This window comes from Cucurbita moschata, unplaced genomic scaffold (assembly GCF_002738365.1).
Source record: "Cucurbita moschata cultivar Rifu unplaced genomic scaffold, Cmos_1.0 Cmo_Scf00094, whole genome shotgun sequence".
NCBI classification, from domain to species: Eukaryota; Viridiplantae; Streptophyta; class Magnoliopsida; order Cucurbitales; family Cucurbitaceae; genus Cucurbita; species Cucurbita moschata.
The window spans coordinates 428,101-453,042 of record NW_019268610.1 but is presented as its reverse complement, the minus strand read 5'-3'; the positions used below and the strand labels follow the sequence as shown (position 1 = coordinate 453,042).

The 24,942-nt window shown below is 34.7% G+C and overlaps 3 non-coding genes across 3 annotated transcripts; 2 read left to right on the top strand and 1 right to left on the bottom strand.

Moving 5' to 3' along the window:
- Positions 1–1,890: 1,890 nt before the first annotated feature.
- On the bottom strand, positions 1,891–1,962 carry TRNAP-AGG. The gene has a single exon. It is a non-coding gene; the product is annotated as a tRNA-Pro (tRNA).
- An 11,393-nt stretch (positions 1,963–13,355) lies between these two features.
- On the top strand, positions 13,356–13,427 carry TRNAQ-UUG. Its single transcript has one exon. It is a non-coding gene; the product is annotated as a tRNA-Gln (tRNA).
- Positions 13,428–23,078: 9,651 nt separating this feature from the next.
- TRNAQ-UUG lies at positions 23,079–23,150 on the top strand. The gene has a single exon. It is a non-coding gene; the product is annotated as a tRNA-Gln (tRNA).
- Positions 23,151–24,942: the final 1,792 nt, after the last annotated feature.

Here is a 24,942-nt window from a genome sequence, read left to right as displayed (position 1 = left end):
GCGATTTGATTTGTGTTATCCGTCAAGAAAATGATCAAGGAGTTCTCTATACACGGCTGAGAGATGACCGTATTGTTGCACATCATGAATAAAGTACCGTAGGCAAGCGAAGCTTTTGAAAATGAAAGCGTGTAGAACTCAGATCCACTTTCTCTTCGATTCGTAAACTTCGGATCTGATCTTTCGATTCGGTCTGGCGTGCATCCGATTCGGTCAACAATAAGGTACAAAGAGGATTGATTAAATGGGCTTGAAGTTCCATTATCGTTAGGTCAAAGATCTCTACTAGGTTTAGTGCACTTTGGTAGTTGCGAATGTTCTTTCTCATTCAACATTCTCTCTTACCAAGCACTCATACTCGCCAGGATTGAGGAGATAGTCTGTGAGTTAATTGGGTTTCAAGATTGCGTATATGCGAAAAGAGCTTTCTTTTGACTTTCTCCTTGGCTTTTGTGCCCGGTTCTAGTTCAGGAAAGGGTCTGATCTCTTTTATTGGAGCACATTGATGCCGAAGGAGTCTTCGGAACCGGTGGAGAGGCTATGATGACTTCAGGCTTTTCAAATAGCATGACCGATACCACAAAGAAAGGTTTTCTAAGTCACACTAGTGGAATAGCTTTTTCATAATAATTATCTCGATATATGATACTAAAAACCTGCCTGATGACTGATAAGGTAAGGGGTTTCAAAAGACAAAAGAATGACAATTCTACGTGTGATAGAAAAGGAGATCTTCTTTCTTTTTTTTTTCAGTGTGCGCGGTTCGCCTGCCTTCCTGACCACGGATAGGCTATGGGTCTTTGCACTTTGGCCCCTGAGAATACCACATCAAGGTGACAGGATTCGAACCTATGGCTCTCTGAAACTTCTTATCGGTTATTTCGGCGCATCTTTCTTATGACCTATGTGACGACAGTGGACAACATGCCTGCCTTCCTGACCACAGATAGACTATGGGGCTTTGCACTTCGGCCCCTGAGAATACCACATCAAGGTGACAGGATTCGAACCTATGGCTCTCTGAAACTTCTTCACTCTCTGAAACTTCTTCATCGGTTATTTCGGCGCATCTTCTTTAAAAGGATTGTGACAATAGATGACCTATTTGACTGAAAAGTTCCTAGAAAGAATACAATAGAACAATTTGTGTAATGCTCTTTTTGAAGTCTGCGCATCTTCTTTAAAATGATTGTGACAATAGATGACCTATTTGACTGAAAAGTTCCTAGAAAGAATACAATAGAACAATTTGTGTAATGCTCTTTTTGAAGTCCGGCTTCAGACCATCTTTATTCTTCCAAGAATATGTTTCATTCTCTATTCTTGTCTTCTTGGTTCAATGTTTAAAAACCATATTTTCATTCTCTATTCTCGTCTTCTTGGTTCAATGTTTAAAAACCATATTTTAAATCATATTATCTTGCATAATTCATTTTCATATAATATTGTTAGGGGTATTTTGAGAATCGAACTTGAGACCTCTCACACCCAAAACGATAATCATACCACTTAGACCAAATGCCTTTATAGTAGATCTAAAATTCTTAGTTACTAGTCTATATATTTTTCGTGCCTCCTTTGGGTTAGGCCCCATTGATAACTAAATCATTTTATTTATTTATTCTTTCTTTCAAAATTGTCTTTTTTTTTCTTTTGGAGGGGCATTTCAAGAATTGAACTTGAGACCTCTTGCACCCAAGGGAAGAATCATACCACTGGACAAAATAACCTTATTATTGACTATATATTAAGTTGTTTATGGAATTTATCATCATTATTTCATTTGTTAATGAAATCCATGAGCAATTATTATTCTCTAGTATAAGTTTTAGTTACTAGGTTCCTGCTGAATTGCTTTCTCTAAGGCTAATTTTTTGAGAAATGAACATAGGGGCATTCCGAGAATTGAACTCGGGACCTCTCGCACCCTAAGCAAGAATCATACCACTAGACCAAATGCCCTTTCTAAAAATAATGCAACATTTTTAACTCCTACTCAATATATTTTTTTCTCTCAAGTTTGAAATCTATTTTCTTGAGCGGTTGTTGGACTATAAAACAAAAAGTTATGATCTAGTATTTTACTTGTAAGTAAGGCATGTAATATTGAATTGTTCTAATATGCAAGTGTTATCGAATAAACTACAATCCAAGAAATGAATCAAACAAATCAGTTTGGGTTGGGTTGGATTTATTCGACTCAGTTCATCAGTTTGTTTGATTTAATTCTTCTATTTTGCTTCGTATGACAAGAAAATGAAGTTGTATTGAATGTACCATAGTTTGATTTATGACAAATTCATATGAAATATAATTGCATTAATAGTACTAAGAGTTGGAGTCTATAAACATTTCATGAACTTAAGTGCAACTCATGCTTCATTAAAGACGAGATAAACTTTAGTTAAGTAACTGGAACTTTAAATTACTTCATGTGGAGCTTCAATTACTCTATGTTAGCTACTATCTTTAGGATTTACTAATTGGACACGAGTTCTTGGATGTAGGGGATTGTTTTATGTAATTTTCAACTATAACTTATGTTTTCAAAATTTTAGGTCATAATTTAGGTAGTGGTTGTATATTATGGATGAACACTAGAGTTTCTATCCCGTTCACCACAACTACTCTAGTTTTTGTTTGAAGGCTATAATTGTCATTTATGTTGTATGGCAATAAAATTTGTTTAGATAAAATTTTAGTTAAAGTTGCATATTTTACTTCTTGCGAGTAAAATTTTTTTTCTTAGCATAATATGAATTTAGTTGCAAGAGTTATTAGGAATAAAATGGAGAAATAAATTTTCTTTAAAATAATAAACAAACCCAAGTTCATCTTTGTTGTCGTCTAATTGTGATTTTGCAAAAAGCTTAACTAATATCAAATATCAAGGTAAATCAAGAATATATCCTACACGTCATTCAAGATGACAATAAAATGGAGTTAAATTGAACGCAGTTTTAGTTTCATGTCTAGCATAATTGTATTAATGATATTAAAGAGAACTTCGTGTTTTATTAGAAGAGACCAACTTCCTTTAAGGTACTAAGAGTTTAAATTACTTCCATTGTAATTTCAATCACTCCACAATAATTACAAATTTAGGGTTAGCTAATTGGACATCAATTACCAACTTTAGGTTATAATTTAAGTAGTAGCCATTATAATATTAATGAGCATAAAAGTTACCATTCTTTCATGGACCATATGTGTTATAGTTAAATGAATATATATATATATATAATGTATGTTGAGGTTTTGGTAAAGCACAAAGTAGTAAGGAACACCATTGTCAACTCTAGAGCCACCCACAACTCATGATGGAGACCGATGCAAAATATTTTAACATCCTTTGGCATCAAGATACAGGAAAGAAGAACGCCGTCAAATTGGAAGCTTTGCTTGTCTTACAAGTCACAATGAGAACTCTAATCAAGCTGGAGCCTTGGACTAGGTAAATTGTTTAGTGATAGTTGAAATGGATGACTTCGACGTCGTGTCAGGAATGAACATCCTACTGAAACACAAAGTCATTTACATGCCCCTAGCAAAATGTCTAGTAGTAATGGAGTCTAACCCGATGATCATTCAGAAAAACATCCATCAACCAAGAGGGTTGAAAATGATGTCGATACTACAGTTGAGAAAGAATCATAGCCATGATGAATCTACGCTTGCTGCTACTGTTGTAATTGAAAAGGGGAGCTCGAGTGAGCCAACCTCAATAGAAACCTTGTTGCCACTACATGAACACCACGACGCAAAACAAGGTCAGATAATGGATTTATCCCCACAAGAAGAGACAAAAACAAGGTCAGATACTGAAGAAGGGAGACAGAAACAAACCACTGAAGCAACACATGTTCACACAGAAATATCATCTAGACGGATGAAGAGAAGGGTCAGTCAGAAGGGTCAACCACAATAATTTCAAGAAAAATAAAGAGTTCATATAAGTTAAGTTCAGTTAAACTTCGAGTTCAAAGCAACAAGAACCAAAAACTGGTGTGAAAATACTATGGACTAGTTAAAGTTATCCATAAGATTATGAAGACATCATATAGAATCCAATTGCTCTTATGGATGCGGACTAACCTTGTTGTCCATGTTAGTAACTTGAAAACGTTATTATTTCGACCAAGAAGACATAAAAAAGAAGCAGGTGGTATGACGTCATACAAATAAGAAAAATTTTCAAGTGAAGAAAGTAGGAAAGACATGAACAGAGAAGACATGAAGACTCAACAAACCGAGAAGTGATTTTCAACAGCACCTAGTAGGTTGGAAGAGACTCCTCATTATGAGATCAGCTGGAAGCGCATCGAGAGACCTAAAGTCAGCCTCATCCAATAAATTGTGTGGGGGCAGATGTAACAGTCATGATTGCCCAAAGCGTGTTGCCTGCGGTTGCATGTTGAATGTCTTAGCCATTCTTGTAAACGATTTGTTGTCCAAGGCGGTTATTTGGGCAATGTTATTGTTTACCGATTATTTGGGCGACACGCCTTGAGCAATCATGACTATCACAATTGACTAAGACATTTGTTGTCCATATGTTATTGTTGTCGAGGAAACTCCTCATTATGAGGTCATGATTGGCTAAGACATTTAAAGAAGTTTTACTTAGGGCAACTTCAATCACAATCCTCTTCTCACTCTCTGAAACTTCTTTAAATGTTATTGTTCACTGGTTATTTGGGCGCATCTTCCTTAAAAGGGTTGTGACGACAGATGACCTAGGTAAAACTTCTATTGGGAGATCAGTGCAATCGAGAATCTGTGTCCCTTTCCTGAAACCTTCAGCGGACAACATAACAAAGAGTTCCTAGAAAAAATATCTTAGAAAAATTTGTGTAATGCCTTTTAAGTTAGGCTCGAGGCTCTATATTATCTCCCAAGAATATGGTTCATTCTCTATTCACATAGAAATTCTGCAATAGAAAGTGGTACCCTCATCTTCTTTTACAAAACTTTCTCAAGTCCTCATGGAATTTTAAGCAAAATTTCACACCAAACTAAGTTTTTGAAAAATATTTTTATTTATTTATTTTTCTTTATTTTAGTTTTCCAAACATAGATTGATCTCGAGTGGCTAGTTTTCAAAACTACTTCTGCTACAATTGAACAATATTTATATTGTAAAATGGGATTAACTTCCTTTTAAGTTTATGTAGTTTCTTTTTATTACTATGTTTACTTCTATCTCATGTATTTACTTCTATCTCATGTTACTCCATTTGTATTTATGTAGTTTATGTAAAATGGGATTAACGGATGAATTTTTATTTTAATGTTAGCGTGGATAGCTGAATTTGGAGTGGGGTGGGTTTGTAGATATAAAGATAGGTGGATTCCTAATTCTTTATTTGACTATAAATGCTCTTTAAGAATTGTTTATTTGACTATAAATGCTCTATAAGATATTTAGTAAAATGACTCATTTTATTGCATGGAACAATAAGATTGATGTTCTGGTAGAATCGTCAATACATTCTACTTTCAATGGTGCTAAGTTGAGTCCTTTTGATGTAGGTGATGATTTTTCTGATTCGAGGACGAATCCTGAAGAGGGGGATGATGATAAGAATCACGGTGTACATTCTACTTTCAATGTTGCTGAGTTGAGTCCTTTTGATGTAGGTGATGATTTTTCTTATTCGAGGAGGAATCCTTTTGAAGAGGGGGATGATGATAAGAATCACGGTGTTCTAACTAGACCTATTACATAACCCACGACCAAGATGATTCAACAAGCATTCATACTTCATCTACAAAATTGGATAGGCTAGGTTCAACCATCATTTCATGTATTACAAGCTGATTCGTTTGAGTCAAGACCATTTGGAGATTCAAAAGTAAATATTTGGACGGTTGAAGTAGTGGATGGAGTTGCAAGCATCATTTCATGAGTGGTTAGAAAACTTTATTTATTATTTTAATTTCATAAAGTTTGTAATGCTCAAATTGACTTCGTCTTCTCTGGAAATTTAAAGGGATCGAGATTAAATCACCGCCACTAACTTCTTTTATTGGGAGACTATAAATACTCACAAATTATTATGTAAAAGCATATTTGTGATCAATGAAATTGATCTCTCAAGTTGAGACGATCCCCCTTATAGAAATCTGAGCATATCTTTGTCATTTCTAAGTTTCATGCAATTCTTGTGTTAGATTGATCTGAGTCATTCAATCAAGCCTTGATCAAGTTCGATTGTGAAGTGACTCAATTTAGAAACAGATTCCAAATCTTGTTTCTCAATCTTGGATCTCATTATCTAATTCTAGCTTTATCTCTTGGTTGATCCAAATTTTGTATAAGAAGGTGTTAATTTCTTTAATACAAAGGTTCTTGCTTCTACAAAAGTTTGGCTCGTTGGGCTGAAGATTACGGTTAGTCTATCATCCTCCAACGGATCTCTATCCCCATGACTTGCTCTGATGTGGTCGTTCTTCTAACGGCGATGACACGTCCAGTTGTCGAGATTGGTAATGTGAGTTTGTAACCCATCCATTGAGGTTCTTGGAATGATTCTATAGCTTATCATTTCCATGTTGGAAGTTCGATCATGGGTCTTGGGCGAAGGAATCCTTGATTTACCGCCCTTCGAGTTGAACGAAGTGTCATAAGGCTAATTTTTTTTTCAATTCTATTGATTTTTTTAGTGATTTTATTTCAATTTTGTCAAACTCATTCATGGGCTCATCTCAATCATTTCAACCTTGTTGGCGTTCAATAAGAGAGACCTTGGAAATAACCTGTAACTATTCAACTGGATTATCACATTAACAATTTGAATCAAATAAAGTGACATTAACCATTTGAATCACCTCAACCCCACTTGTTGAACTTAACCAAATTTCTATAACATAACACTAACAAAGGTACAAAGTAACACAAACAAAGGTACAAAGTAACACTAACAAAGGTACAAAGTTCATAAAAGTCTTTTTCATCTAAAATACCATTGAACTTGACCATTATAGTGCCTCTCAAACGTAGGTAAAGTTTAAATTCGGATCTCCTTGTCAAACTCACTCTGGTGCTCATCTCAACCATGATGGCGTTCAACAAGAGAGACCTCGAAAATAGCCGGATTATCGCATTAACCATTTGAATCACCTCACCTCAACCCCACTTGTTTAAATTGAAACAAATATCTATAACATAACATTAACATAGGTAGGATGTTCATAAAAGTCTTTTTAATCTAAGATACTATTGAACTTGACCATTAAAGTGCGTCTCAAAATGAGGTAAAGTTTAAATATAATTGGTGACAAAAGATGAAACTATAAAATAAAAATAAATAAGAAAATAATATTCCATTTCAGAGAATCAAACCCGAATCTCCTAAGCGAAAGCCAAATATCCAAACCATTGGACAATAATGAATTTTTTGTGTAGTTGTTCTAAAGTCTTTTGTCTAATCGCTGAAGAGTTTTACTATGATGTTTTGGGTAATGTCTAACTCTTCGACACGTCCTTTCATGTGTGTGATAGAGTTCTCAAAATTACTGCGACGTTTCGAGCTGTTCGATCGTGTGGCTCTTTCTTCAAAAGGGTCAACATCAAACATCAGGTCTTTGATTGGCAACCCATCAAGAGGAGCGTCGATTGCATCGATTCCATCAACGATCTTCCCACGAGTTTATGGTGCATGACCCATTTTTTATACCATTCACCTTCGAGCACTACCATAGTTTTGCATCGTCCATGAGATGCATTGCGGCTAACATAACTCTCAGGTCGTATGAGAAAGTTCCTGTAGCCCTCAACTCTCAGGTCGTATGATAGAGTTCTTAGAGCTACCGCGACATTTCGAGGTGTTCGATCGTGTGGCTTTTTCTTCAAAAGAGTCAACATCAAACGTCAAGTCTTTAATTGGCAACCCATCAAGGGGAGCGTCGATTGCATTGATTCCATCAACGGTCTTCCTATGAGTTTATGGTGCATGACCCATTTTTTATATCATCCACCTTCGAGCGCCACCGTCCATCAGATGCATTGTGGCCAACGTAACTAGGTCCTATGAGCAAGTTCCTGTAACCTTCAAGTATTGTTCAACGTAAAAAATAAAGTTTTTTCAATTCCTTAGCATCCTGGTTCCCATTTAAGGGTTTGTGTTTTTGGATTTTTAGTTTGTTAAGCTCAACATGAGCTTGGCTTGGGGTGTTGTTCTCTACGACCCTCCTTGTCAAACTCACTCTGGTGCTCATCTCAGTCATCTCAACCATGATGGCATTCAACAAAGGAGACCTTGGAAATGACCGAATTATCACATTAACCATTTGAATGACCTCAACCTCACTTGTTGAAATTGAACCAAATATCTATGACATAACATTATTAAAGGTTCAAAGTTCATAAAAGTCTTTTTAATCTAAGATACTATTGAACTTGACCATTATAGTGCCTCTCAAACCAAGTTCATAAAAGTCATTTGAATTTAAGATACTATTGAACTCATCCATTATAGTGCTTCTCAAACCTAGGCAAAGTTTAAATATAATTGGTGACAAAAGATGAAACTATAAAATAAAAGAAATAAGAAAATAAAATTATCAAACTCGGGTCTCCTCGATGAAAGCCAGATCTTCTGTGTAATGTCTAACTCTTCGACACGTTTATTTTATGTGTGTGATAGAGTTCTCAGAGATACCGCCACGTTTCTTGTTGTTCGATCACGTGGCTCTTTCTTCAAGAGAGCCAACATCAAACATTAGGTCTTTGATTGAAAACCCATACAGGGGAGCATCAATTGCTTCAATTCCATCAATGGTCTTCCCATAATTTTTAGAGCATTTGATTGCAGATCAAGAGGTTACCAATTCAAACCTAGTTGGGCCCTTCTATCTAAGATAGAAATTTGTTACACTTTTTGGACCGACACTATGTCTAAGGGGCCACTAAGGTTAAAATCCTACAAAATGGATCCATGGCTCAGTGGTAGAGAATTTGACCGGTCACCCTTTTATTTTGGACTAACACTCTGTAGAATGGGTCACTAAAGTTGAAATTATGCAAAATGGGTCCATAGCTCAGTGGTAGAGCATTTGACAATCTGGTTGGGCCCTTTTATTTTGGACAGACACTTTGTTCGATTTACTCCCGACCACCGAGTGTCTAAAAGGAAAAGAAATAAGAATAATTACCGATTCCATGTACATTAAGAAAAGAGTGTGGTATCCATATCCTTCATGTAACTAAGAGTAATTACCCTAGACAAACAACACCAACTATTTTTTATGTTTTAAAATGATTTTTTCAACATTTCCCTTATTTGGTACTATGAACCTATAAACTCTATTTTGAATATAATGTAAATAACTTTGAATATAATGTAAATATATATGTTCATTATATTTTAATTCTTTGTAAATAACTTTGAATATAATGTAAATATATATGTTCATTATATTTTAATTCATTTTTTTATTTCGAGAAATCATTTTATCCATATCTTTCATGTAACTAAGAGTAGTTAACATTTTACTTTGTTTTCAACCACTTTTAACTTTCAATCCGTGCTTCGAGAACCCACCAAAAATGGGTCATGACTCCCTTTTTGTTTTCACTTACTCCTCCTAAATCTATAAAATGTCTCCTACTTTTATTCATTTTCTCTTTTCTTAAATATCAAAATCTTAAATAAAAAGGAAGAGCTCTCTAAAATATTCTTCTTTGCCACTAATTTCACATAATTTAACATTTTAAAAATCGGTAAATTAAAAAATCCTACATTGATATATTTGTAATTTCATGTAGTCTTCCTAAGTTTGCCGGCGACATTGTTTGTCGTCGAGCTTGATAATGTGAGTTTGTAACCCATCCGTTAGGGTTCTTGGAATGATTCTCTAGATTATCCCTTCCATGTTGGGAGTTGGGCCATGGATCTTGAGTGAAGGAACCGTTGGTTTACCGCCCCTAAGAGTTAAAGAAGCATCTTGAGGCTAGTTTCACATAGTATCATTGTCTTTGAGATAACAATTCTTTTCTATTTTATCTAAATTTTTTAAATATGGGTTCATTTCCAAATGCATGCTAACACCCTTATTATTGAATAAATGACATGAAACTAGTTTCACATAGTAACGTTGCCTTTTGCTCCTATTGGTGGAAGGATAATGTTGGATCGATATGACAACCCTAGAGGGGGGTGAATAGGGTTTCAACAATGTAATTATTTCAAACTTGATACCATGCAATAAAACTTAACAATAATTTAGAACTTAAATAGGAAAAGGGTTAGAAAATATAACACCGTAATTTTATAGTGGTTCAGTCAAACTCGACCTACTCCACTCCCCAAGCACCTCATGGAAATTTGAATAAAACTTTCTGACTCTTTCCTCGAATCAAAGCCCAACCGCTACACCGCTCTTTTTACGAGTGCAAGAGCAAACTCAATCCTTTCCACGGCTCAGGATCAAACCGGTACACCGCTCTTTTTACGAGTTCAAGAGCAAACTCAATCCTTTCCACAGCTCAGGATCAAACCAATACACCGCTCTTTTTACGAGTTCAAGAGCAAACTCAGGCTCAGGATCAAATCGGTACACCCCTCTTTTTACGAGTTCAAGGGCAAACTCAATCCTTTCCGCGGCTCAAGATCAAACCGGTACATCGCTCTTTTTACGAGTTCAAGAGCAAACTCAATCCTTTTCATGGCTCAGGATCAAACCAATACAATTGTCTGAAATCTTATAGAAACACACCACAACACTCTGAAATAATAGACATCTCTCGAATAAGATAAAAAAAATAGAATTGGAAGCTTTGGAGAGAAACAATGGAGGCTTTTTAAAAAAAAATTTAGATCGAGGAAACAAATGTTCTGTGTGTTGTGTTGTGTTGTGAAAAATACTAAGAGGTGATTTGTTTAAATATCGATCAAGTTGTAAAAATAGAAATTGATACGGACTACTAAAACTGATATGGACCACTAAAACGTGAACCGAAACATGAACCATGAAAAATAATATTTATTTATTTTAAAATTTATCGTAAAAAATTATAGAACACATGTTTCATTTAAATATATATATATATATGATTTTAAATAAATAAATATTAAAAACATTTTAAATTCATTTTTATTATATATATATATATATATATATAACATATTTAAATGTAATACTGTAAAAAAATGTTAATGAACATTTTAAAAATAATTAAAAGTTTTATAAATCTAAATGAAATCCTTATAACTTAAATAATTTTGTAATTCAAATAATTATATTTATGAAAACTAAATGAAATCATTATAATTTCTTTTCATTTAAAAGTAATAACTCATTTTCATAAATGAAATCATTATAGTTTTTTTTTCATTTAAAAGTAACACCTAGTTTACCTAGTTTTCATAAATGTAAATGAAATCTTTATAATTTCTTTCCATTTAAAAGGTAACCGAAAACTTTTATAAATATAATTGAAATGATTTTATTATTTAAAAGTACAGGAAAACTTTTATAAATTTAATTGAAAACTCCACCATTTGTTACTCTACCAAATTTATAAATGTCATATTTCGATTTGTCTATCATGTCAATTTTGTCGCTGGTCCATGATGTCAATTTTGTCACCACATCATCAATTTTGTAATCATATCATCACGTCAGGTATCTTGTTTTGAATTTGATTGGTCCATGATGTCAATTTTGTCACCACATCATCAATTTTGTAATCATATCATCACGTCAGGTATCTTGTTTTGAATTTGATTGGTCCATGATGTCAATTTTGCCACCACATCATCACGTCGTGTATTTGTTTTGACAAGAACTTCTTCATTTTATCTCTAATTTGAGTGAACCAAAAAAGACGTTAAAATCGTTGTTCCCAACCTTACACTGTGGAAAAAAATACTGAGAATTGTTAATAATTGAAGGTAGGTTTGTTATCATCAAAAGATTAAGGCAAAAAAGCCATAAGATAATAGGTCGATTATACCTATAGGGTAGTTTTAAGCGTGACAACGAGACTAATTTTTTTTTAGTTAAAAATTAGAATTATAACAATCTGCCTAAAACCTTCAGACTAATTTTGCTTCATTTCTAAATGCAGACAAACAAAGTAGAAAAATGAAAACATGTAAATTGTAAACTCAAACATTTCAAAGAAATAAATAAGTTTTGATGGTATCAATGCTAATCAGAAAACAATCAAACCAAATTTATTTCAAACATAGAAAACTTCATGTCTATCTTGTAAAGCCAATAAACCAAAGGGCCTAATATAGTAGAGAAATAAAAAAAATGTTACCCTTGCTGTGTTGTGCCATAAGTGATCAATGGATGTTGACTTTGACCAAATCCTACTATTTTTCTTTTTTTCTATATTTTGAAACTATTTTAAGCACTCTTCTCTTGTACTCCTTATAATTTCTACCTTTTAAGGTTGCAAATATTTGTGCACGGTGACTATTATAATTATCAGTCAACTGAGTTAAGTGGAAATAAATTTTGAAGATGAAATTAAAGTATTAATTTTGATGTCATCTTTATCTGAGTTTTGGGATATTGTTATTAATGAGATTCAATCTAATGCCATTAGTAATTCACAATGATAATATTCAAAATACTTGACAAAAAAGAAGGGTCAACATAAGATATTTGAAACAAATAAATATTTTTGTCCTATATGATATATCAAATCACTCATTTGAAATTCCTTAATAATAAACCTGAAGCCTTACATCTTTTATAGAGAAAAGTTCCTTAAATAGAAGTCTTATTAGATACTTCTAAGCATTTAGAGATCAACCAGAAACAAAGCTAAATATTCTAAAAAAAATTAGGGTTAAACTTTTAAGTTAACGTAATTTAAGAAACTTATGATTTTTATATTATCAAGAGTTTAATTGAGCTAGGTCGATTCAGTCTAGTGGACCCAAGAATTGAACCGAACCAAACAACCTAGTTAGCAACATGATTTAGTGGAAGCATTTTCACGCAAAGTAGAAGCAATAATGGAGGGTTTGAAATAATATAGTTTTCACCCCTTGTTTCTCGAGTGAATATTGAAATAATATAGTTTTCATGTTAAGTCTTGCACGGAAGAAAGAAAGACTGGAATGTAAAGTATTATTTCAATTTGTTTGTAATATACAACAATATATAAATTAACTATAAGAAATATATAAAATTACATGTTCTCCAAGAGCTTCAATCAACACTGGAGGGTTACTTCTGCAACCACTCTAAAGGTGCTCAAGATCACAACGAGTTAGATAAAACAGCTCTAGAACTTTGAATCCAATAACTTGAGTTTGACTCGTGATAGGATCTCTCTTCTTGTGGAATCTGCATAAAATAGGAAAACCATTCCAAAATAAATTTTTATAAGGGGTTCTATGGTGTAGTGGTTAGCAGTTTGGACTTTGAATCCAACGACCTGGGTTCAACTCCCGGTAGGACCTTTATGAAATGACCTTGATGTGAAAACATAGAATAGGTAGGACCTTTATGAAATGACTTGATGTGAAAACATAGAATAAGGAACAACAACATTGTTGAGTTATTCAAATTTTCTTGAGGCATAAGGTGTCGTAATCATTTGAACCCATAATAACTAGCATGAGTTTTGGTTCCGAACTTGCTCCAACCAACTTGAAATCTTGAATTTATTCTCATGTCATATAAAATAGACCTTACAGCAAATAGTAGGTAATTTGGAGCATTGAATAGACCTTACAGAAAATAGTTGGTAATTTGGAGCATTGAATAGACCTTACAGAAAATAGTTGGTAATTTGGAGCATTGAATAGACCTTACAGAAAATAGTTGGTAATTTGGAGCATTGAATAGACCTCACAGAAAATAGTTGGTAATTTGGAGCATTGAATAGACCTTACAGAAAATAGTTGGTAATTTGGAGCATTGAATAGACCTTACAGAAAATAGTTGGTAATTTGAAGCATGTCTAAGCCTTGAGCTAGGATATGACTTCTTGTTTCGTTTTCAAGAACTAAACCTTAGAGGTTGTCATGTCATGCTTCGTATTTTAACCATGAAAACTCTTCCGAAGTAACTCTTAATTTTCTCCCCATGAGTGCAATAGGGGGCGTTGTCATAATCGTGGCATCCTGCTAGCAAATCGTGGTGCAGGGCATCTCATTTAGGTGAGGGAGATAATAAGTTCATCATGGAATCCTGCTCATGGTACATATACCATAGCATCCCACCTAAAAAGAAATAGGGGCCTCATGGTACACTTCGCTAAGTGGGATAATGGTTACTTCAGGCATGGATCCTAGCAACTTGTTAAGCATGATGTTTGCATTAACCTAGGTGTTTTCTTAGATTCTTGGTGATCCTAGGTTATGCATAACATCTTGGGTCAAGTTTGGAACTTATAAGTTCTTAGGAATAGCCCAGCATGATATTGTGCACGTAGTATCTATTAGAGACCAAGGGTACATTTGTAGAGACCAAGGGTACATTTGGGGAATCTATTATTTCAGGGATACCACTTTAGTTATCCTAGGAGGTAAAGTTATATGGATCGTGATGAGCATTTTCTCCAATGTCTTGGTTTCGCTAACTAAAGTTTTCCAATAACTCCCAAACTTCATTACCTTATATAACCTCTGGGGATAAGGATTCATACAACATTTCATAAAATAAGATCTACTGAGAAAACCCGAGAAAAGGTCAAATTTTGAGTTGACTTGGATAATTCTGTTGAACTGGCCGTATCATCGTTTTCTTCCTCTGAACAGGAAGAAGATGCGTATTTTTTGCGTCGCCGGCATCTGAAACTCAGCCTGTACAGCCACATTTACAGCGTTTCTCTCCTCGATTTCTTCGTGAAACTTAAAGATGGATGTTACAAGAAAGGGCTAGGGATTTATTTGATAACTTCTCGTGGATCGTAGCCTAAGATATTCGCTACCAAAGTTCATCCAAAATCTGATTTATTGCTGGAGATAAAACAAATGATTTCTTATTGGGTAGCCGATTCTAGGGGTTTCAAGGCCCTATTTCTTCATTGAACCTCTTCCATATCCTATCTTCAGGCTAAAGGAATTGGTTTGGAGGAACGAACGTCTTTGAGTGTAAGACCTTAATTTCCAGAAATCGTTCTCGGTATGCAACTCACTCGGAACGCCAGATTTTCGATCTCGTCGGTAACTTATTCTACAACGTTTCAGCTCTCGATTCCTTCATCAAGTTTACTCAACTTCTTCCTTTGAAGCTAGAGGAATCCTTAATTGAAGGAAAAGAGATCGTAGATAGGAATTTTGAGTCTTATCCCCAATTTAATTTTGAAACCTATTTCCTTCAATTTGGCAGGCTCTCGAGGTTATTTTTCTTCGTGGTCTTCTATGGAAGCATTCCTTTGAGGTGCAGAAATTGATTGGAATCATTCTTGCTCGACGAGTCACAATGTATCCTCAGATTGGATTTTCAAGTTTTTCTTGAAGTTCTTCAATGGCTGATTGAAAATTGAGGGAATGGTTTCTAGGCACTTTCAGCACTCTATTCCTTCATAGAACTTGTAGGTAATCTTGTTGAGAAACGGTAGGAATAAGTTTGTTGAGAAACCGACATTGATAGAGTTCTTAGAGCTACCGCGACATTTCGAGGTGTTTGATCGTGTGGCTTTTTCTTCAAAAGAGTCAACATCAAACGTCAGGTCTTTAATTGGAAACCCATCAAGGGGAGCGTCGATTGCATCGATTCCATCAACGGTCTTCCCATGAGTTTATGGTGCATGACCCATTTTTTATATCATCCACCTTCGAGCGCCATCGTCCATGAGATGCATTATGGCCAACGTAACTCTTAGGTCCTATGAGCAAGTTCCTGTAACCTTCAAGTATTGTTCTACGTCAAAAATAAAGTTTTTTTAATTCCTTAGCATCTTGGTTCCCATTTAAGGGTTTGTGTTTTTGGATTTTTAGTTTGTTAAGCCCAACATGAGCTTGGCTTGGGGTGTGGTTCTCTACGACCCTCCTTGTCAAACTCACTCTGGTGCTCATCTCAATCATCTCAACCATGATGGCGTTCAACAAAAGAGACCTTGAAAATGACCGAATTATCACATTAACCATTTGAATGACCTCAACCTCACTTGTTGAAATTGAACCAAATATCTATGACATAACACTATTAAAGGTTCAAAGTTCATAAAAGTCTTTTTAATCTAAGATACTATTGAACTTGACCATTATAGTGCCTCTCAAACTAAGTTCATAAAAGTATTTGAATTTAAGATACTATTGAACTCATCCATTATCGTGCTTCTCAAACCTAGGTAAAGTTTAAATCTAATTGGGGATAAAAGATGAAACTATAAAATAAAAGAAATAAGAAAATAAAATTTCATTGTCAAGAATCAAACTCGGGTCTCCTCAATGAAAGCTAGATCTTCTGTGTAATGTCTAACTCTTCGACACGTTTTTTTATGTGTGATAGAGTTCTCAGAGTTACCGCGACGTTTCGAGCTGTTCGATCGTGTGGCTCTTTCTTCAAAAGGGTCAACATTAAACGTCAGGTCTTTGATTGGCAACCCATCTAGAGGAGCGTCGATTGCATCGATTCCATCAACAGTCTTCCCATGAGTTTATGGTGAATGACTAGTTTTTTATACAATTTGTAACGACCCAAAATTTTCTACTTAATTTAAGGTCGCTACTATATATGTACCATAAACATTGAATGCGGAAGACTTCATTTAAATTCCATAAAACATAACCTTTAACTTAAAACACAGTCATGGACTTGCGTGTTTCGAAAACATCTTTCAAACGACACAACAAAAGACCCGAAATAAAATAAATAAGCGTTTAAGTTTAAAACATCCTATTCTATCCTAAGTCTAAGAAAATAAATACCACTATTCTATGCATGTGCCATGATCTCGAGTTGCAATGCCGTCGTCAGCCGTACAGGAATGCCTTGCCTTAACCTGAAAAATGTAGTAGCACATGGCTTGAGTATTTAAAGAAATACTCAGTAAGTGACCCCACTATAGGTGGTTAAATGCAACAATTACATGCAATAAAATGATGGGACCTATCTTTCGTTTCGTTTCATTTATTTTTCGATTCGTTTCATTTCGTTTTCCCTACGGTGTAATCCTAACAGGTAATCGTGGACGTGTACCATATACTCTACACGCAGCCCATACGTGCGAGTATGGGCTCACCAGCTAGTTCGCACACCGCTGGGCCACTGTCCCTAGCCGGTGGGCATGCTCTTGGGGCCCACCGAGACCCGTTAAAACTAAAACCGTCATGGCAGCACTATGCAGGGCATAACGATCGTTGTCCTGCCATTTGGATGTACGCGTTTATACCCTCGTGATGGGATAGGGGTATCCCCCCAAATGCATGATCACACAATATGCATGAGGTCCCACTAGTCCTACAGTCATCATTTAATGAACATAACCCCGTGTCACGTTTTCATGCTTACATGTCATTTTCATTCTCATTTCGTTACATATCATACATATTCCTAACGGGGTTATGTATCATGCAATTTACCGTATTTCATGTCATACAATTCATTCAGTTACATTCCAATACTCCTACAACAAGCCATAATCGTACAAGGGCCACACATTGTCACATGCATTCATATCACATCAACTAAGCAGCATAAATAACATACATTCACGTTCACATGATTTCGTACTTAAGCACAATAATCTAGCATACAAAATTATCTTATCATAACCAAGTCATAACGTAAACACTTCATAGTCATATCGTTCTCTAACTTACCATAGCCTTAACGTTCTTATATCTATCACAGACATATCATTACGCGACGTACCTTAGTCATATCGTCACAAGAATGTACCCTAACGCTATCGTTCTATCGATCTATCACAAACCTATCCCTTTCTACCCATAACCTAACCATATTCTTTCATCAATCTCTCCTATCCATAGCACTTCGGTATGTAACCTAATTCTAATGTTTCATGAACGTATCTTACTCCTATCATTACATTTCGTTTTGTGCATCCCTCTCGTACCCTATCTCAAACATATTCTTGAGCACATCGTACCATAATTATTATCATACAAACCACATATTATAACATAACATAACGTATAGGAAGCATATCGATCCACAGACAATTCACACATATCAATATATATGACACGTACAGAACCACAGGGCACGTGTCAACATCAAATATAACCATGCCGATAGTAAGGTCACTTACTTGGATAGCTTAAGTCGTTGTCACAAATATATCTTTAATGAAAGTTGGATTCCGTCCTTTGAAATCCGAGTCAACCTATATGAGCTCATGACATCAGTTTCAAGTTTTATCTCTATAAAATTATTACTCTAATTTACATTGGCCATCTTAAAATTATGATCTTTTCTGTTGGACAAAATTTAAAGAAGCTCACTGCCTCGGATGAAAATTCGGATGTTTTCTGTTACACAAAATTGAAAGGAGCTCACTGCCAATATTTCATTTTATTGTTAAATACTGTTTAACAAATCCTTCCTTAATTTCCCTCCCTCTCTCTCTAATCTTTTTCATTCTGTAAATAGGTTTTTCAATTGTGTAAAGAGATATTACTGGACAATTTTAAGTACAGGGCTACGATCTTTTAGTTTATAGATTTGCCACCTGAACTTTTATTGAATCTAACTTTTAACTTTATTTCGTATAATTAAAATGCTAACAAAAATCTAATAATTGTATATGAAATCTGATTATTACAGGAAAGAAGATTTGATCCTAAATTAATTTCTTATCACCATAACTCTAAAGATAAAGAAAATCTGAGATAGGATTTTACTGACAAAAATCTCTAAATCTGCAATAGCCATTGTACTTCTTCTCTGATCGGAATGTTTTTCTGTTTCTTTTTTTTGGTAGGTGGGATGGGTAGGGGAGAGATAATTATGGGAAGGGACGAAGGGTTAGTGGAGAGAGGTGGGGAATGATTTTTTTTTTCTTTTTAATTCGAATTTTAATTAATTAATTAATTTATTATTATTATTATTTTAACTATTTTTTTTTTATAAAGTTTTTTTTATTTGTTTATTTTTTTATTTATTTTTCGACTATTACACAATTCACCTTCAAGCGCCACCATAGTTTTGCATCGTCCATGAGATGCATTGTGGGCCAACGTAACTCTCAGGTCCTCTGAGCAAGTTCCTATAGTCTTGAAGTATAATATCAAAACATATATTATGATATTCTACCACATTTTAATATTATTTAAATAAGATATTATATCTTAATGTACTAGGTATTCAAATATATAATTTGACAAAAATTATCACAAGTTCACCATAAATAGAACTCTAGGTTTAAGTCAAAAAGCATCAAACACTAAATACTGTGACATTTTAGGTGATATTTTGTCGAGGAAGCTTATAAGGTCTTCAAAGAGCATGTAGCCATGTCTGACATTTTAGGTTAACAACATGGTGAAAAGAAACCACAAATTCTGATACCGGTGATTAACTATCAACCTTTGAATAAGGTTTTAGAATAATAAGATATCCAATCCAAAACAAAAATGATTTGATAAAAAGAATTTAGAGTCAAATGTTTTTATAAAATTCGACACCAAATTAGGATTTCGGAAAATTCTAATTTCTTAAAAGGACAAAAATAAAATAGCATTTAATGTCCAATTTAAAAAATATGAGAGGAACGTCATGCCATTTAGGCTAAAAAACGCTCCATCCGAATTTCAGAAGATTATGAATGATAATTTCAATCCTTTCAAAAAATTTCGATAGTTTATATTGATGATGTGTTGATATTTTCTAAAACTATTAAGATCAACATTTTAAACATCTACATACATTCATTAATGTAATCAAAAGAAATCAGCTAGTTGTGTCCATACCCAAAATCAAATAATATCAAACTCAATCCGTTCTTTTGGATTTTAAATTTATTTGAGCCTTATTAAAACCCATCCAATGGTCTTTGTCTCAAACTTTGGTGATGACCTTATCCTAAAAAAGCCAACTTCAAAAAAATTTTAGGTTCTCTCAATTACGTGTCTTATATCCTTCAAGATATCAGGTACACTTACAAATGTCTTGATTTGTAAGGGATATCTCTACAACCCAAAAAAAAAAAAAAAATCATTAGTCAAATAAACTCTCTGCTTAAGTCTTATTGACCCAAGAGCAGATCTCATAATGAAACGTGACACATCAAATATCAGATATGAAGGTATCTAAAATTGTCAAAGAGGACAGAGAATCAATTATCATATTTCATACAAAAGCCTCGAATAATACCATACAAATTACAAAATAGTAAAAAAAATATATATATTATTTCCATTGTACTCTTTGTACAAAAATTTTAAAGAAAATTTAATTAACAAAACTATTAAAATCTAGAGTCAAATTTAGTTTTAGAAAAAGAAGGGAATAATCTTGTTTCAAACAAAAAATAATTTTGCTAGATAGAAGTAAATTTTGTTGTGGTTTGATTTTAAAATTCTACCTATAAAAGAAGTTGAAAACACCTTGGGAGATTACCTATGGGAGAGTTTCTAACAAAGTCTGTCTTCTCTCCTCGGTCTTCTCAAACTCAAACTGATACTAATCCAACCAATCATTTGCATGGACTCAAAAGTTCAATTACCTATAAAAGAAGTTGAAAACACCTTGTGAAAGTCTGTAAGGATACTACGACCTCTAGCTTTGCAAAATCCAGCGTTGTTGGCGCTTATCAAAATCGCTGCCAAAATAAAGTTTAACAAGTGGTTCTATGGTGTAGTGGTTAGCATTTTCGACTTTGAATCTAACGACCTGTGTTTAATTCCCGATAGGTAACCCACCAATTTATACAAAATTGGTCCATAGCCGATTCAGTAGGGTCACTTTTGTACCGATAATCTGTAGAAGGGGTCACTAAGGTTGAGATCATACAAAATGGGACCATAGCTCAGTGTTAGAGCATTTGATTGCAGATCAAGAGGTCACCAATTCGAACCTAGTTGGGCCCTTCTATCTAGGATAGAAATTTGTTACACTTTTTGGACCGACACTATGTCAAAGGGGTCACTAAGGTTAAAATCCTACAAAATGGATCCATGGCTCAGTGGTAGAGAATTTTACCAGTCACCCGTTTGAACTTTGTTGGGCCCTTTTATTTTGGACAGACACTTTTTACACTTTTTACACTATGTCTAAGGGATCACTAAGGTTGAAATCATGCAAAATGGGTCCATAGCTAAGTGGTAGAGAATTTGACTGCAGATCAAGAGGTCACCTATTCGAATCTAGTGATTTACTCCCAACCACATAGAACCATGTACTTAGACGGTCAAGAACCAAGAAATCATCTTACGCTACTTATTTCGAGAAAACATTTTACTTTATTTTCAACCTCCCTCTTTTAACTTGCAATCCGTGCTTCGAGAACCCACCGAAAATGGGTCATGACTCCCTTTTTGTTTTCATTTACTCCTCCTAAATCTATAAAATGTCTCCCATTTTTATTCATTTTCTCTTTTCTTAAATATCAAAATCTTAAATAAAAAGGAAGAGCTCTCTAAAATATTCTTCTTTGTCAGTAATTTCACATAATTTAACATTTTAAAAATAGGTAAATTAAAAAATCCTACATTGATATATTGGTAATTTCATGTAGTTTTCCTAAATTTGCCAATTAGAATTATAACGATCTGCCTAAAACCCTTGGACTAATTTTACTTCATTTCTAAATGCAGGCAGACAAATTTTAAAAATGACAACATGTAAATTGTAAACTCAAACATTTCAAAAAAATAAATAAGTTTTGATTGTACCAATGCTAACCAGAAAACAATCAACCAAATTTATTTCAAATATAGAAAACTTCATGTTTCCATTTTGTAAAGCCAATAACCCAAAGGGCCTAATATTTTGTAAAGCCAATAGCCCAAAGGGCCTAATATTTTGTAAAGCCAATAACCCAAAGGGCCTAATATTTTGTAAAGCCAATAACCCAAAGGGCCTAATATAGTAGAGAAAAAAAATATTACCCTCATCCGTGTTGTGCTGTGCCATAAGTGATCTATAGATGTTGACTTTGACCAATTCCTACTATTTTTTTTCTCTATATTTTGAAACTATTTTAACCACTTTTCTCTTATACTCCTTATAGTTTTACCTTTTAAGGTTGTAAATATTTGTGCGCGGGTGACTATTATGATTATCAGTCTACTAAGTCAAGTGAAAATAAATTTTTAAGATGAAATTAAAGTATTAATTTTGATGTCATCTTTATCTGAGTTTTGGGATATTGTTATTAATGAGATTCAATCTAATGCCATTAGTAATTCACAATGATAATATTCAAAATACTTGACAAAAAAGAATGGTCAACCTAAGATATTTGAAACAAATAAATATTTTGTCCTCTGTGATATATCAAATCACTCATTTGAAATTCCTTAATAATAAACCTAAAGTCTTACATCTTTTATAGAGAAAAGTTCCTTAAATAGAAGTCTTATTAGATACTTCTAAGCATTTAGAGATCAACTAGAAACAAAGCTAAATATTCTAAAAAAAATTAGGGTTAAACTTTTAAGTTAACGTAATTTAAGAAACTTATGATTTTTATATTATCAAGAGTTTAATTGAGCTAGGTCGATTCAGTCTAGTGGACCCAAGAATTGAACCGAACCAAACAACCTAGTTAGCAACATGATTTAGTGGAAGCATTATCACGCAAAGTAGAAGCAATAATGGAGGGTTTGAAATAATATAGTTTTCACCCCTTGTTTCTCGAGTGAATATTGAAATAATATAGTTTTCATGTTAAGTCTTGCACGGAAGAAAGAAAGACTGGAATGTAAAGTATTATTTCAATTTGTTTGTAATATACAACAATATATAAATTAACTATAAGAAATATATAAAATTACATGTTCTCCAAGAGCTTCAATCAACACTAGAGGGTTACTTCTGCAACCACTCTAAAGGTGCTCAAGATCACAACGAGTTAGATAAAACAGCTCTAGAACTTTGAATCCAATAATTTGAGTTTGACTCGTGATAGGATCTCTCTTCTCGTGGAATCTGCATAAAATAGGAAAACCATTCCAAAATAAATTTTTACAAGGGGTTCTATGGTGTAGTGGTTAGCACTTTGGACTTTGAATCAAACGACTTGGGTTCAACTCCCAGTAGGACCTTTAAGAAATGACCTTGATGTGAAAACATAGACTAAGGAACGACAACACAAGACATTTTAAAACAAAAGGGTGTTATGTCATACATCGTATTTTAACCATGAAAACTCTTTCGAAGTAACTCTTAATTTTCTCCCCATGAGTGCATAGGGCATCTCATTTATGAGAGGGAGATAATAAGTTCATCATGGAATCTTGCTCATGGTACATATACCATAGCATCCCACCTAAAGATAGGGGCCTCGTGGTACACTTCATGAAGTGAGATAATGGTTAGCATGGATCCTAGCAACTTGTTAAGCATGATGTTTGCATTAACCTAGCTGTTTTCTTGGATTCTTGGTGATCCTAGGTTTATGCATAATGAGTCAAGCTTGGAACTTATAAGTTCTTAGGAATAGCCCAGCATGATATTATACATGTAGTATCTATTAGAGACCAAGGGTACATCTGGGGAATCTATTATTTCAGGGATACCACTTTAGTTATCCCATATCTTGGTTTCGCTAACTAAAGTTTTCCAATAACTCCCAAACTTCATTACCTTATATAACCTCTCGGAATAAGGATTCATACAACGTTTCATAAAATAAGATCTACTGAGAATACCCGAGAAAAGGTCAAATTTTGAGTTGACTTGGACAATTCAGTTGAACTGGCCGTATCATCGTTTTCTTCCTCTGAACAGGAAGAAGATGCATATTTTTCGCGTCGCCGGTGTCACGGTCATGCTTGTCCAGGGCATGTTGCCCATGGCCGCATGCCCATGACAAGCCAAACCCTTGTCATGTCTTTTCATTCTAGTGTTTTTCCTTTTGTAATTCTAGAGCGTATGACACCTCAAAAATATCATGTCTAGGCCTACCAAAACACAATGATGAGTTTGTTCAATGGATTGGCTGATGAATTCAGAACAACAGTCGACGACCTCCAAGAAAGGATCGCCGTCATGAGCACTCGAATTGAAATCACCATGAAAGCCGTGGAAGGTGTCGCGGCTGGACAAACTAATACAGGATCCAACAAACTAAGGTTTCCAGACCCTAGAGCCTTCAAAGGGAATCGGGACGCCAAAGAGTTGGAGAACTTCATCTTTGACGTCGAACAGTACTTCAAAGCCACAACGGCTTGTACCGACGACAAGAAGGTGACTGTAGCCGCGATGTATTTCATAGACGATGCCAAACTGTGGTGGCGTACGAAGGTGCAAGACATCGAGGATGGATTGTGCACCATCGACTCATGGGAGGACCTCAAGAGAGAGTTGAGGGAACAATTCCTCCCCGAAAACGCAGGGCATATAGCAATGGAGAAAATAGTAGCCCTGAAACACAACTGAAAAGGGGACTTGCACGAGAGGAACCTACATTCATGGCCATACCACTGATAGAAGAAGCAACCACCGAAGAGACTGTCCCAGAGGAAATCAAGGAAGTATTAGACAGCTATACCGACATAATGCCGGAGAGTCTACCACAAACACTACCACCTCGTCGAGGCATTGACCACGAAATCGAACTCCTTCCTGGGGTTAAGCCGCCAGCAAAGAACGCATACCGGATGGCTCCGCCCGAGCTAGCCGTATTGAGGAAACAACTGGATGAGTTGTTGAAGGTGGGATTCATTCGCCCGGCAAAGGCCCCTTATGGAGCCCCCGTACTGTTCCAGAAGAAGAAGGATGGGACGTTGCGTCTGTGCATAGACTATAGAGCCTTAAACAAGGTGACAGTACGCAAAAAATATCCTCTACCGATAATATCCGACTTGTTCGACCAACTTCACGGGGCCAAGTACT